This window comes from Cetorhinus maximus, chromosome 6 (assembly GCF_964194155.1).
Source record: "Cetorhinus maximus chromosome 6, sCetMax3.hap1.1, whole genome shotgun sequence".
NCBI lineage: Eukaryota > Metazoa > Chordata > Chondrichthyes > Lamniformes > Cetorhinidae > Cetorhinus > Cetorhinus maximus.
In genome coordinates, this window is record NC_135884.1 from 130,048,751 (window position 1) to 130,063,992 (window position 15,242).

A 15,242-nucleotide genomic window follows, 5' to 3' on the forward strand; every position below is an offset into this window, starting at 1 on the left:
TGTCAATTTTTTTTCTCCAGAAGAAAATAAAATCCACCAGTACAACTGCAGCACCCACTTCACTTAAATTTTGAGTGGTTTATAATTCACTCCCATAGGATGGTGTTGCCTTGGGATCCCCTCTAGGTCCAAGTCGCGCTAACATCTTTGTTGGGTTCCATGAGAAACATGTCTTTGATGGAATGACACCTAACCTACCCCTCACTCTTCAATATGTGGATATATATTCCGATAGAATTAAATCCGCAGCTGCATGTAATAATTTCCTTACAGGTCTTAATGGGCACCATCCTGCACTCGCATTCACCTTTGAAATGGAGCAGTCAAATAAACTCCCCTTCCTTGACGTACTAGTTGAGAAATCAGCCAGGAGGTTCTCTAGCATGGTCTACCACATGCCTACTTTCACTGGTCAGTATACTTGCTGGGATTCTTAGTTCCACATACTATAAGATTGGTCTTATCGGCAACTTTGTAAATAGGGTCCGAGCCATTTGCTTACCATGCAAGCTTGATGCTGACATAGGGCACATCCAAGGCATCCTGCAGAATAATGGCTATCCTGATCAGATCATTTCCTGCTGCTTATCATGCAAACTTGTAAAAGGGTACAAAGCCGTCACTTTCGGCCATGAAAAGTGCCCAGTCTACCAGACGTTACCCTAGAAAGGCAAGGTATCTCAAAAGTTTGAGCAAGTGAAGCTAGCTGTTTCATGCTGTTACTATGCAGTAGCAACATGAGTGGTATTCACCACTAATAAGATTCTGCTGTCGAGCCAGAAAGATGTTCTGCCTATCACACAAATGAGTAATGTGGTATATGAATTTCAGTGACAGTGTGACGGTAGGTAGATAGGCCCTATGCCCTAAAGACTGGTAGATCATATCAAACAGCATGTTCGCAACGGACAGTGTATAGACCGTACCCAACCAGCCTGTGCTTGCAAAATTCAAACTACAGTGTGCAACATTAGATGTGATTCTGTGATTGGACAACATTTGCTAAATAATCTTCAATCTGCTAAGAATTACGCTGACAACCAATTTAAGATTCAGTCAGGCTCGCAGTGTCCTGCATTCTTTGCAGACAGAACATGTACACGCATTGCACCTGTTTCAGCTAAACAAAATAAGTGACAGCCATTTGCTGACTCATTCCTCAGAGCAATGCCTTGACCAATCAGTTAAGCTGCCTAGCTTAAATTTCAAGCAATGCTTGACAGTTAACTGTCAGTCACCATCCAGTAGTGGGCAGTGTTTCTACCAATCAGAGTCCACTTGCCAACCAATCAGTACTCTTCACATAGAGTATAAATTGTTGTTTTCACTTTATGTTGGTATTCTTGCAAAGTGTCCTGATGAATGCAAGATGAAAAGCTTCAACATCTCTTTCAGCAATGTACAGAACACCTATTTACTGCTGTTTTTTTCTTCCTGCTTGTAAGTAATTTCATTCTCCATACATATTTTTTTATTAATCATTCTTGTGATGTGAGTGCCAGCATTTATTGCCCACCCCTAATTGCCCTTGAGAAAGTGTGGTGAACGGCTACAGTCCAAGTGGTGGAGGTACAGCCACAGTGCCGATGGAAGGAGTTTCAGGATTTTGACAGAACAATGGTGAAGGAATGACAATGTATATATCAGAATGGTGAATATGACTCGGAGGAGAACTTGCAGGTGGTAGTATTCCCATGCATCTACTGCCCTTGTTTTCCTAAGTGGTAGAGGTCATGGGTCTTGGTGAGTTGCTGCAGTGCATCTTGCAGATGGTGTACAGTTCTGCTACTGTGTGCTGAGGGTAGAGGGAGTAAATGTTTAATTGGTGGAGGGGTTGCCAATCAAGTGAATCTTGGATGGTGTGGAGCTCCATGAGTGTTCAAGCTGCAGTCATCTATGCAAGTGGAAAGTATTGCATTACACACCTGACTTTGGCCTTGTAATAGACAGGTTTTGGGGAGTCGTAAGGTGAGTCATGCGGAATTGCCAGTTTCTGACCACCTGTAGCCACAGTATATATATGTCTGGTCCAGTTAAGTTTCTGGTCAATGGTAACACCAGATGTTAGTGGTGGGGGATTCAGTAATAGTAATGCCATGGGAAGATGGTTAGATTCTCTTTTGCTGTCTTGATGTCAAGGGCAAACACTCTCAACTAACTGGAATTCAGTTCTTTTTGTCCATGTTTGGACCAAGGCTGTAACTGCTACTTCAGCTTTTATGTAATGGGCTCCTGATTTTCACAATCAATTTATTTTGCTGCAGTTGTTTGTGTTTGTCGAAGCCAAAAAAACTACAACTGCTGTGACCCGCCTATACTTCATGTTCTCAAAAACTTCAATTAGATTATTTAAGCATGGCCTACCCTCGAATCTATACTAATTGGGATAAATACAGGCCATAATAGGTATTTTATATTTGAATGAGGTGCAACATTTTCCACCCTCCAATCCTTTTTCAAAACTCCCATCTCCAGTGAAAACTAGAAAGTCATGGTTTTCCTTCCTCCGCCACCTAACTAACGTTCAAAATGCCATTCATTCCTGGGCATGTATCAAATATAGGTTCAGGGGTATAAATGGTAGTTTTTGAGTTTGGTGTGAAGCTAGTCTTCTGGTAAAAGTTCTGAATAATTTGTGAATGAAATTAAGAGAGGCAAACTAGTTAGAATTATTCAAAATCCAATTAGATCCTGTGATTGAGAGAGAATGTTCCAAAGGGGTGGGTTTTGGTAAATAAATTGTTTGCTTTTCCTTATTCCTGATATTCTTGGAAATCCCTGTTAACTGTAATATATAGAGTTTTGTTTTTTTTTACATTCATGGGTATGGATGCTGCTAGTAAGGCCAGCATTCATTGCCCGTCCCTGAATGCCCTTGAGAAGGTGGTGATGAGCTGCCTTCTTGAACACAACTGTATGGCTTGCTAAACCACTTCACTTCAGGGTCAACCCACATTACTGTGGGTCTGGAGTCACTTATAGACCAGACTTGGTAATATGTTGTTACGATGGCAGATTTTTTTCCCTAAAGGAGGGGCCCTCAACCTCTTTGCTTATGACACCCGCTCCTATATTATAAAAATTCAATTTTTTCTGTACAATAATTAGTTATACAATTACCAGCATAGAATGTTGCTTGCCCTTAATTTTTTTATGCTTGATAATTAAATGTCTCTAGTTTGGAGGTTTCAAAGATTAATTGGATAGTACTTGTGCACAAATTATGTGCTGGCTGAGACATCTCCAATTCCATTACAAATAAAATTAAAAGTCAAGTGGCTGTCTTAGTACTTTCTTAATTTTGCAGGGTCATTGGCAGCTTTGATTTTTACTCATGTCTCCGCATCCTCAGTATTCTTCAGTCCTTATGGTTGAACTTGATGAATTAAGTTCTGTATCATCACTCCGTGGGTTTGTAGTTTTAAAGCTGATGATCAAATTAAAAGTTTATTCTGATCTGATATTGTTCTGAGAGCATTCACAAGGATGTTCCTTTTGCATAACTTTAACCATACTCCCACTGAAATAGCTCTTATTAGACCTGATGCAAAGGGAGAACATATTGCTTAATCTAAGAACACGTTAATTTCTGCACTTTGAATATGTAATAACTATGCACCAAATAGTGATGGGCATAAATGCCAACCTTGCCTACATCCCAAGAATGAAAATATATTCAAAAATACCCCAGTCGTCAGAGTAAAGCATGACATCAAAGCAAAACAGGCATCACCAAGATCTGACAGTCACTCAATTCACTAGGACCTGAATATCATTGGCTGTGGAATGTGGAGCTTTAAAGGTTTGCCTGTTCTGCCTCTGGGAAAAGATTTCAAACATCAGTGTGACTGAATAAGAACCGAGACACGCGCCTGTGTGAGTGTTCCAGTCGTTGACTGGGGAGAGCTTTAACCAGTTAGACAGCCTGATAAAAACATCGCACCATTCACAGCGGGGAGAAACCGTACATGTGTTCTGTGTGTGGACAAGGCTTCAACTGATCATCCAACCTGGAGAGACACAAGGATACACGCACCATGGAGAAACCATGGAAACGTGGGGACTGTGGGAAGGGATTCAACTTTCCATCCACCCTGGAAGTTCATTGGTGCTGTCACACTGGAGAGAGGCTGTTCACCTGTTTCATGTGTGAAAAGGGATTCACTAATTCATTTGATCTTCTCACACACCAACGAGCTCACACGAGCAGAGGACATTCATCTACTCTGTGTGGGAAGGGATTCACTCGGTCATCCCACCTACTGACACCAGCAAGTTCCCACTTGCTCTGTGTGTGGGAAGAGATTCACTCAGTCATACTGCCTCACGGAACATCCACTTGTTTACACAAAAGAGACCTTTTTGAATGTTCTGAATGTGAGAAGATGTTTAAAAGCAGACATGAAGTACTCATTCACACTGGAGAGAGGCCATTCACCTGCTCCATGTGTGGGAAAGGATTCACGATAGTGATAGTAGGATGGGTGATGTGTTGCTGCTGGACATCAAAGTGATCCAGAGCAAACACAAATGTAGTAAGTGTTTGCAACTCGAAGAACTTCAGATCAGAGTTGAGGAGCTGGAGTCCGAGCTGCAGACATTGCACCATGTCAGGGAGGGGGAAAGTTACCTGGACACTTTGCTCCAGGAAGCGATCACACTCCTCAGATTAGGTAATTCAAATTTGGCCTGTGTTCGGAGACAAGAAGGTATCTTCAGGTAAAGCAGGTATGGGGACTTGGGGGTAGCGTTAGAGGAGCCTCGGCCCCTGCAATTGTCCAACAGGTTTGTGCAAGCTGTCTGGATGAGAGCAGGGACTGCGGGGAGGATAAGCAAACTGGTACAGGGAGCCATTCAAGTTGGGGGAGGAAATAGAAATGTAATAGTGGTAGGGGACAGTATAATTAGGGAGATAGATATTGTTCTCTGTAACCACGAGCATGAGTCCCAAAGGCTGTGTTGCCTGCCTGGTGCCAGGGTTAAGGACATCTCCTCAGGGCTGGAGAGGAACTTGGAGTGGGAGGGGAGGTTGTCGTCGTCCACATTGGTACCAATGACATTGATAGCAGATTCTGCTGAAATAATTTGAACAGTTAGGAGCTAAATTAAAAAGCAGAACCATCAAAGTAATCATTTCGGGATTACTACCTGAGCCACAGGCAAACTGGCATAGGGTAAATAAAGTCAAGGAGTTAAATGCGTGGCTCAAAGATTGGTGTAGGAGGAATGGGTTTCAGTTCATGGGGCACTGGCACTAGTACTGGGGTAGAAGGGAGGTGTTCCGGTGGGACGGGCTTCACTTGAACCGTGCTGGGGCCAGTGCCCTGGCGAATCGAATAACTAGGGCTATAGAGAGGCCTTTAAACTAACTAGAGGTAGGGAGGGCTCTGGAGAGGAGATACGTAGGCTTACAAAGCAAAAGGATATGGCAGTATTGCAGGGTAGCTACTTAGGTAATGATACCCAGAGTGGGACAGGAAGGGACAGAGTGTACAAACATAAAAAAAGCAGCAAATAGGGTCAAAGGGGGATAAAATGGGAAGAAGACAAAATTAATGGCTCTTTGTTTAAATGCACGTAGCGTTTAGAACAATAAATGAATTAACGGCACAAATAAAAGTTAATGGGTACGATCTTATAGCCATTACGGAAACATGATTACAAGGAGATCAAAGCTGGAAACTAATTATTCAGGGGTGTGTGACTTTTCGAAAGGACAGACAGGAAGGAAAAGGTGGTGGGGTTACTACGAGGTGAAATAAGTACGATAGTGAGAAATGATCTTGGATCGGAAGATGTAGAATCCATATGGGCGGAGGTAAGAAATAACGGGAAGAAGACACTGGTGGGAACAGACTACAGGCCCCCTAACAGTAGCTATACCATAGGACAGAATAAATCAGGAGATAATAAAGGCATGTAAAAATGGCAGTACATTAATCATGGGTGACTTTAATCTTCATGTAGATTGGGAAAATCAAATTGGCACAGGTAGCCACAAGCAAGAACTCATAGTGTATTTTGGACAGTTTCCTAGAAAAATGTGTTGTGGATCCAACCAGGGGTCAGGCTTTTTTGGATCTGGTAATGTTCAATGAGGCAGGTTTAATAAATGATCTCGGAGTAAAAGGCCCCCCAAGAAACAGTTACCATAACATGGTAGAATTTAGCATTCAGTTTGAGAGTGAGAAACTTGGGTCGGAAACAACTGTGCTAAACTTAAATAAGGTTAATTACAAAGGAATGAGGGCAGAGTTGGCTGGAGTGGACTGGGAAAGGAGATTAGCAGAAAAGACGGTTGATGAACAATGGCAGGCATTTAAGAAAATAGTTCATGACTCACAACAAAGATATATCCCAGAGAGGAAGAAGGATTCTAGGAAGGTAATAAACCAACCATGGTTAAGCAACGAAGTTAAGGATAGTGTCAAATTAAAAGAAAAAACATACAATATGGCAAAGATTAGTGGTAAGCAAGAGGATTGGGAAAGCTTTAAAAAACAACAAAAGATGACCAAAAAAAAATAAAGAGGAAGAAAATAAACTTTGAGGGTAAACTAGCAAGTAATATCAAAACGGACAGTAAGAGATTCTTTAAATATGTAAAAAAGAGTGAACATAGCTCCTTTAGAGAATGAGGCTAGGGAAATAATAATGGGGAACCAGGAAATGGCAGAGGAATTGAACAAACACTTTGCATCAGTCTTCATGGTGGAACACACTAATAACATTCCAACAATACTAAATAATCAAGGGGCAAAAGTGGGGGAGGAAATAACTACAATAACTATAACTAGAGAAAAAGTACTAGGGAAACTAATGGGGCTAAATGTTGATAAGACCCCTGGACCTGATGGGTTTAATCCTAGGATATTAAAGGGAGTAGCCACAGAGATACTGGATGCACTGGCAGTAATCTTCCAAGAATCCTTAGATTCTGGAAAAGTCCCAGAAGATGGAAAACTGCCAATGTAACACCCTTATTTAAAAAGGGAGGGAGACAAAAACAATTAACTATAGGCCATGGTGATGTTGATGGTTAACTAGATTCTGCATTCTGGCCCTTCTCCTCACACCGCCACATCACCCACCCCTCCCCTCCATGTGGATACAGCCTCAGGATTGCCTATCTCTGTCCAGACTACAGCTGTGCTGGGTTCATGATTTAGTCATTTGCACGTAGCTGCTTCAGTAACTCATGAGGCAGGAGGTCAGGCCCTACCATTCCATGCACTGCCATCCTAGAACTGGGAATTAATGTGATTGAGGTTCAGAATATGACTCATCAATAGCTTCCCCTTTAAAGGGAGGTTAAAAAAAAGTTAGCAACTGCAAAAATGGAAAACAGCAGCTCAGTCCAAATAAGAGCAGGCAACATTTCTTTAGAAGGGAGTAGGGTATTTGATGCTTTGCTCATCCACTTGGGGTATCTGATTATATGATCGCTCATTTGAGATTCGGGCATCATAAGACCATAAGATGTAGGAGAAGAAGTAGGCCCTTCGGCCCATCGAGTCTGCTCCGCCATTCAATGAGATCATGGCTGATCTGATAATCCTCAACTCCACTTTCCTGCCTTTTCTCCGTAACCCTTGATTCCCTTACTGATTAAAAATCTGTTTATCTCAGCCTTGAATATACTTAACGACCCAGCCTCTAAAGGTCTCTGTAGTAAAGAATTCCACAGATTCACTACCCTCTGAGAAAAGAAGTTAATCCTCATCTCTGTCTTAAATGGGTGACCCCTTACTCTGAGATTATGCCCTCTGGTCCTAGACTCTCCCAAAAGGAGAAACAACCTCTCAGCATCTACCCTGTCAAGCCCCCTAAGAATCCTATATGTTTCAATAAGGTTGCATCTCATTCTTATAAACTCCAATGAATACAGGCCCAACCTACTCAACCTCTCCTCATAAGAAAATCCTTCCATTCCTGGGATCAACGTAGTGAGCCTTCTCTGGACTGCCTCCAATGCTAGTATATCTTTCCTTAGATAAGGGGACCAAAACTGTTCACAGTATTCTAGGTGTGGTCTAACTAGTGCCTTGCAGCTTTCGGCAGTCTTTCTCCATTTAAATAATATTCAGCTCCTCTATTCTTCCTGCCAAAGTGCATAACCTCACATTTTCCCACATTATATTCCATCTGCCAAGTTTTTGCCCACTCACTGAACCTGATTATATCCCTCTGCAGACTTTTTGTGTCATCCTCACCACTTGCCTTCCCACCTATTTTTGTGTCACCTGCAAGCTTGGCGATAGTACATTCACTTCCCTCATCTAAGTCATTAAGGGTGTTACATTGGCAGTTTTCTAATCTTCTGGGACTTTTCCAGAGCCTAAGGATTCTTGGAAGATTACTACCAGTGCATCAACTATTTGTGTAGCTACTTCCTTTAATACTCTAGGATGCAACCCATCAGGTCCAGGTGACTTATTGGCATTTAGCCCCATTAGTTTTCCTAGTACTTTTTCTCTAGTGATAGTTATTGTATTTATTTCCTTCCCCCCTTTTACCCCTTGATTATTTAGTATTTTTGGAAGAGACTTCAAGGTAAGGCGGGGAAATAATTTTTCAGTAGACAATATTCCAATCCCCATCCCAAAAAAAACATGCTCACATAATTTTAATTTTCTATTCCCTTCACTATTTCAGTATCCATACTGGGAAAGGCTGTAACAGTGATGAGCTATCATTTTAGAGTTAAGAGTGTTTCTAACCCCTCTGCCCTTCTATCTCTCCCCAAGTTTAAATAAAGTCTTCAGAAAATCTTGCCCTTACCATCTTCCTTACTTCTTTATTGTTCAATAGCAGTTTCTCCTCTGTGAGATTCTTGGTAAGATCTTCTGCAATAAAGGTGCTTTGTAAATGCATGCTGTTCCAGTATTATTTAAACATAAATGAAATGTATGTAATACATCCATAATTAACAATCACCATTTGAAGAAAAGGTCCAGGTAACTGAAAGAAATACTGGGCCCAGTGATTGACTGTACAGTTAAACACAAGGTGAGAAAGTAAGAATAGAGTCACTTATGCTCTCAAATCTCAGCACAAGGGGAGTTACTAATGTAACCTGTTCAGGTAGATGCTAGAAACATCTTCACAGGAAGGATGAAAGGTAGTGTGAATAAGGCTGCGTGTGAATGTTTGCACCTGAGTTCTTAATTGTCACTCCACAAGATGTAAAAGCTTACAGAAATTACACATGCAGCCATGTGAATCATAGATCAGCATAACTGCACATCTATGCAGGTTCCTAGTGATCACACCAAACTTTCCTCTTATAATGTCACATTGAGACTGCTACCTCATGAGACAATGTCTGGATAAAATTATTTTGGGGGGTGGGGGAGAGTGGGAAAAAAGAGGGATTGTGGGTGTGGTGGTTGGGGTAGGGAGTACAAGTAAATGACCTAGGAAGCCATGGATTGTTCTTTTGTCAGAGAAATGCCCTTTGGATGAAATGTCAAACTCTGAGGTTGTCCACATTTTTGACAGCTCAGATGGAGCATTAAAGAGCAAATAATTCTTGTAGCATCCTAGTCTTATCGTGTCCACGGACAGTCTATATGTGGCCCAGCCAGAACTGGACACATTTTTGCGCCTTGCTGTTGAATTCGGCAAGATCTGCAACAGTGCATCCTAGTTAACATCCACCACATACCAACACATTAACTAGTCAGTCAACTCACTGCTTTTTGTGAGATCTTAATGTCCATTAAACGCTTGCTAATGTTATTATAACTTCACCTTGAGGTAATTAACTGGAAGCCCAGATATTTGACATACAGGTGACAAGTGGTGTCTGCACATTCCTACTCACCACTCCAGACTCTTTCCTTGGTGCAGTGTACGTGGCAACTATCGTTATCTTTCGTAAACCAGCCAAAGTTAGAACTTCAACTCCCAGACAAGTCTGAGCAACTGCCAAAGCCATATTGCAGTCTCATCACTTCAAAAAAGCCTCACACCAACTCCTGTATTCAAAGTGCTTCTCGTACTCGTAACCTCAGGCTTCACCAACTCCAAACCAATCAAGGAATTTCAAACAGATCCCGCAAAGAGTCCCCAACTATGTTATGGCACAGCCGATGGTAAATGTTGAGTAGTTCAAATTCCAAAGGGAAACTTGAAACAACTGCCACAACTTGTTTTGCAATTTGTATAAATTTCAAGATACGTGTCTTGAATTCAGTAGTAATATGACCACCAAGTCTTATAGGTTTTTACAAAACTAGATTAAACATTTGTTAATAAGGGAAATGATTTTAAACACATACATAGATCTACAAATTACTACTATGATAACTTCTAAATCCCCTACTTAATCTGACTCCCAGTTACATTTTCATTAAGGCAACAGTAAGACCCAGGCAAGGTGACACACAATATCCTGAACCAGTCGAATTCAAAATGAGGTTTCTTAACTTCAGTTCTTTGAAAACAGCAGCTTGAGGCATAGATGCTGAAAGCTTTTCACACTTGTTAGATCTTAAAAATGACTACCCTTACACACAGCCTTTGCTCCTTTATACATATTTCCCTCTTTGAATGCAAATTCCCAATGTTTCACTATGTCTTTGGACTTTACCTTCCTGATCGTAAAAATTTATCATAGTACTAATTTTACCAGTAACCTTTGGGAAAAATAAACACACTGGGTGGAATTTTCCGTGCCAGCTGGCAGTGGGCGCGATAGGTGGCAGGTGCAGACAATATGGTGTGATCTGGTTCACAATGACGGGTAGACAGGTTAGGATTGTCGGGACAGCCCGCCAACGATGCGCCGCATTTCCCGCCAACGGTTGGCGGGGAGCTCATTGTAATACATCAGCATCTCATTAAAAGGCCATCCCGCCAGGCTCTGGACCCCCGCCGGATCGCCCATTCATGTCAGCGTGAAAGCACGTCGACGTGTTTCACAACAGCACGCTTGGCGGCCTGCACCTTGGGCCTTGGGGGAACTGAGGTGAGTGAACAGCATCATTTTCCATAGCTCGTCAGGGTTACCTGTTGCACTGCAGGCTTCAGAGGCGCGGTGGGGGGGGGGGGCCAGGATGAAGTGCCGCCCGGGCCCAGAGGTGACTGTAGTCGGTGGGGTGGTGTCCAGGGGCAACTGCTGCCTGGCCCCGGAGGTGACTGTACTTGGGGTAGGGGTGTCTGGGGGCAACTGCTGTCTGGCGTTAGATCCCAAGCACAAGCAATCGAGGTGGGGAGCAGGGTAGGTGAGGGAAGTGACCATGCAGTCAGGACACCTATATAAACTGACCATCGCTCTGCAACTGAGACAGTTCTGGTGCAGCCACTGTGATAGGATTGCAGTTGGGCTCCTAGCCTGCCCGCCTACACAAGCCAATGTGTCACTAAGCCCTCCAGACCTTACACCCCACCACCCCTGCACAGAGTGGGAATCTGTGACCACTTTACTGGACCACACAGCGGTTGGACTGCACAAGTTGTACAATCTCCTCGCCAACGCTGGCCATGTAGCAGTCAATGCTGGAGGCGCTCACAGCCCCTTGCAATCTCAGCATCCCACTTTGGACCAGTGTCCCCCATGTTGCAGATTGACAGGAGCACAGTCATCTATGGCCATCTGAAGGGTGGCCAGCACTTCCTGGGAAGCGATAAGGGGCAGTCACACAGGGACAGGAAAGAGTGCTAAGTATACCCATGCTAACAACGTCTCTCTCTCTCTCTTTCATGCTGCAGGAGGACCACATCAGGATCATGGATCCTGGTGACCTAGCTGTATGCCTGATGGCCTACAGAGAGTGGAGAAGAGGGAGGCGACTGAGTCACGCAAAGGCAAGAACAGCAACCTCAGGAAGAAGGAGCTGCTGGGGCTCCCGCACATGCTGCCCAGGAGCGACAATGAGCCCTGACTGGTCTGCGCCTAGCAACACCCAGGGTCTATAGACACCGCCTGTCATTCCTGCAGATGACTGAGAACCAGTGTCGCCGACAACTGCGCATGTCCAGGGACCTGGTCATTCACATCTGCCACTTATTGCAGGACTTGGGGCCAAGGAGGCATGGAGGGCATCCACTGCCAGTGGCTGTGAAAGTGACAGTGGTGTTCAATTTCTATGCTAGTGGCTCCTTTCAGGGCTCGACAGGTGACCTCTGTGGGATCTCACAAGCCACCACCCACAAATACATCATCCATGAGATCACGGATGCCATCTTCTCCATGGCACACAACTTTGTGCATTTCAATCGGGACCATGACAGCCAGGACAAAAGGGCCATTGGATTCGCCCAGGTCGCAGGATTCCCACAGGTGCAGGGTGCGATCGACTGCATCCATATGGTGCTCAGGTCTCCGTCGCTACACATGGTGGACTACATCAACTGCAAGGGCTTCCACTCACTGAATGTGCAACTAGTATGCAACCACCAGCAACACATCCTGAAGGTGTGCGCATGGTTTCCAGGGGGTGTTCATGACGCCTACATACTCAGTTGCTCACAGATCCCTAGAATCTTCTGGGGTCCACAGAGGCTGCAGGGATAAGGGCTACCCGCAGAAGCCGTGGCTGATGACATCCATGCGGCAGCCTCAGTCTGCAGCAGAGCGATGGTATAATGAAACTCATGCTGCAGCTCGCAACTTGGTGGAGCAGACCATCGGGATGCTGAGGATGCGGTTCCGATACCTGTACCAGTCTGTCAGTGCCCTGCAATATAGTCCACAGAAGGTGTCATGCATCATCATCATCTGCTGCACCCTTTACAACTTGGCACTCTGACGGGGAGATGAGCTTGCTGAGGAGGAGATGGTGGAGCTGGAGATCTCCTCAGATGAGCAGAATGAGGGTGAGGAGGTCCTCAATGGTGATGATGACAGGGATGAGGCTCTCGCACTGGCTAGATGAGGCAGGTGTGCTCGGGAGGCCCTCATAGCTGCCAGATTTGTGGAGGATGATGACGACATGCAGTGAGATGTCCCCGTAGATCCTCACATCGCAGTTGTGAACGGTTGACTCCAGTCTGGCTTTTGGCAGTGCCAAAAGCTTCTGTGAGAATGCTCCTGTCATGGAGACGCAGTGGAGGATGATGATAACATACAGTGAGGACACTCCATGAATCTTCACATAGCCTCTGTGAATGTCTAACTCCTGTCTAGCCAAGGGCAGCTCGCTTTTGCTCCATGATCAGAGCCATCTCATATAGAAGCAGCCAAGAAACTTTAGATGCATCCAATGCTGTGTCCGCCTTCAGCACCTCAGCCCTTCAGGAGCTGGTGCACAGCATCAATGGCCGCAGGCGCTTATGTGATGGGGACCAGCCCCACCTTAAAGGTGCTGAGAGTACATCAGAGAGAATGAGAGAACTCTGTGGCGCCTGCCCACTACATTCTAGCAGCAATGACCAGCACCGCCGACGAGCAGGCATCAGTAATGTTTCCAGGGAGTGTGAGGCTGGACCATCACTGTAATCTGAAGGCTGCACAAAGCACAGGTAAGAGGCCCTGGACTGAGGTCACCTGCCTTTATCTTATGCAGAAAGGTTTCACATCTGAGTGACAAGAACACTGTTCATCAGAACAAGGAGCCACAGGGAATTCTTGGGAATTTATTGACAATAGTGAACAGTATGTACAAGGGACCAACATCCGTGCCCAGGCTGTGCAACTACTTTTCCTTAACTGCCCCAACCCTGCCGCTATGTCTTGGTGCTCCTTGGACATCCACAGCGAAGGTGGAGGCAACCTGCTGACTGCGACGCCCCGTCTATGATGACTTTGGTGGGCGTCCTCTGGAGGACCGAGACTTGGAGGGCCCCGGCCCACTTTCAGGGTCCTGTTGTGTGGCAGCGACACCCTCCTTGGCCTATGAAGCTGGAGCTGCGGAGGTCACAGGAAGAGGGGATTCGGATGGGCCAGCCACTCTCAGAGTCACCTGGTGGATGACCCTGGAGTATGCACATGCTGATCCTCCTCCCCATGGGTGCCCGAGGGCCCCTGGCTGACTCCATGAGGGGAAGGGGTAGCTGGAATGAGATCAGGCTGCCCAGCACCCCTCTCGCGTACACACTGTTGGAGGCCAACTATGGCATCAGCGATGGCGTTAAGCCTGCGCAGCAGTGCAGGAGCAACATACTGGACCAAGGTCTCTATGGCGGCCGCCATCATGCCAGTGTTGACCTCGGTGCGTTGCAATGCCAGCGCTATCACCTCAGCCTGAAGATGGACGGACACCTCCATCCAGCCTTGCAATCTGAGAAGTGCAGCGGACATCCCTTCCTGATGTTCCCTAGCTTCTCTTGCAGCTCCAACAACTGTGACATGGTCAAGTCCAGCGGCTCGTCATCTGACTTGGACTCAACAGGTACCTGGCCTCCAGCAGCCCTCTGAATGCCGGGGACCTGGGAAGTCCCTGCTTCCGCCTGCTGTGGATCAGACTGTGCAATGTGCTCACCAGATTGTGATCCTGTGCCTATTCTAGAGCTAGGTCCCACCGAGGTGTGTGTCTTTGCGGCTGGTGGAGGGTGTGGGTGAGCGCTGTGACGGAACTTATGGGGGGTGCGTTCCGGTTTCCCTTCGGATTTCCCTTCCAAACTGGCTTGGAGGCTCTGGGTCATGGACTCTATCTGATCTTGGAGTGATGGGCCTGCGGAAGCAAGGGGAGATAATTAGTGCATGGCAGTGGCCTGTGAAAGAGGACACATCACTCACGGCATGGTTGTCTGATGGATGTTGCACTGCTGGATCCTCACTTGGTAGAGCAGCGCCGTCCTCACCATCAGCACAGGACCAATCCTGATCATCGCCGGCCAGCTGAATGGCTCTGTTCTCAAATTTCATAAGGACCTTGAACTCCAGCATTCTGCACCGGTCTGCAACCTTTTCCTCCTGTTGTGTGCCAGTTTGTTGTGCATGGATAGCAATGGGGAGAGCGTGTCAGGGCACCTGCCGGGCCAGATGATACATGTGCCTGGCCTGTGTGGGTGGTGAGTGGTCCCATGGATGGGCTGAGGACAATGACGGTGAGTGTGAAAGAGCAAATGGTGATGTCCCTTGAGCTGGCAGTGAGTGAGGTGATGGGTTTGTGAGTGTGTGAGTTGAGAGTGATGAAAAAAGTGACTTATCCTGGCAGAACAGAGGAGCTCATTCATCCTCTTGCAGCACTGGGTAGCTGTCTTCTTCTGAAGGGCTTTGGCTCTGACCACACTGCTACCGCCTCCCAAGCCGGACTGGTGACTTTGCTGCCCATCCTTCAGCCAGAACAGGGGTA

At 45.6% G+C, this 15,242-nt stretch overlaps 1 protein-coding gene across 1 annotated transcript in view; it reads right to left on the reverse strand.

Moving 5' to 3' along the window:
* The window catches only part of kars1 (lysyl-tRNA synthetase 1), a 531,769-nt gene that overhangs the window by 454,145 nt on the left and 62,382 nt on the right, over positions 1–15,242 (reverse strand). The gene's annotated exons all lie outside the window — the stretch shown is intronic.